This window comes from Cupressus sempervirens, chromosome 2 (genome assembly GCF_028749045.1).
Source record: "Cupressus sempervirens isolate cs-2001-9-10 chromosome 2, ASM2874904v1, whole genome shotgun sequence".
Taxonomy (NCBI): Eukaryota; Viridiplantae; Streptophyta; class Pinopsida; order Cupressales; family Cupressaceae; genus Cupressus; species Cupressus sempervirens.
In genome coordinates this window covers 565336999-565337868 of record NC_143119.1, presented here as the reverse complement: position 1 = coordinate 565337868, position 870 = coordinate 565336999, and positions in this window count along the sequence as shown.

Sequence of the window (870 nt, the reverse complement as noted above, 5' to 3'; positions counted from 1 at the left end):
AAGCACCCACCTCATGCCTAGAGACAAGGGCTCGCCATTAGATCAACTTCGAAATCGCTTAACAGACGCGCTGTAGAATGGCAACCGTTGCCAAGTCTCTTCCGTAGTTGCGTCGGTCGAGTGATCGAAGAAGGTGATCTAAGAGAGGGTCCAAGCGTAGGCATTCGTTGGGGGATTCGCGCCGATGGCATAAATTTATGCAAATACCCGAGCAACACCGGACGGAGGTGCTAGACGAGGGCTCCCGTTTTAGATCGAGTTTTAAAATCACCGAGTAGACGCGGTGAGGGCTGGCAACCGCTGCCAAACCTTTTTCCGAAATTGCGCCAGCTGAGTGACAACAAAACATGATCTAAAGGAGAGTCCAGGAATAGCACCCTCGAGGGTGGGCTTCATGCCCCTCTAATTGATTCAACGTCGCCGTCCACCGTTTCAAAATCCGACATATCCATCCGCCCTGACAGCAGCGTTGAATCAATGAGGGGGGCACGGAAGAGGCTCGCGGCAACCACCTCTCCCGTTGTAGCCGCGATAGGCACGCAAAATATTTTGCTAGAGCGCCAAGCACCCACCTCATGCCTAGAGACAAGGGCTCGCCATTAGATCAACTTCAAAATCGCTGAACAGACGCGCTGTAGAGTGGCAACCGCTGCCAAGTCTCTTCCGTAGTTGCGTCGGTCGAGTGATCGAAGAACGTGATCTAAGAGAGGGTCCAAGCGTAGGCATTCATTGGGGGATTCGCGCCGATGGCATAAATTTATGCAATACCCGAGCAACACCGGACGGAGGTGCTAGACGAGGGCTCCCGTTTTAGATCGAGTTTTAAAATCACCGAGTAGACGCGGTGAGGGCTAGCAACTGCTGCCAAAC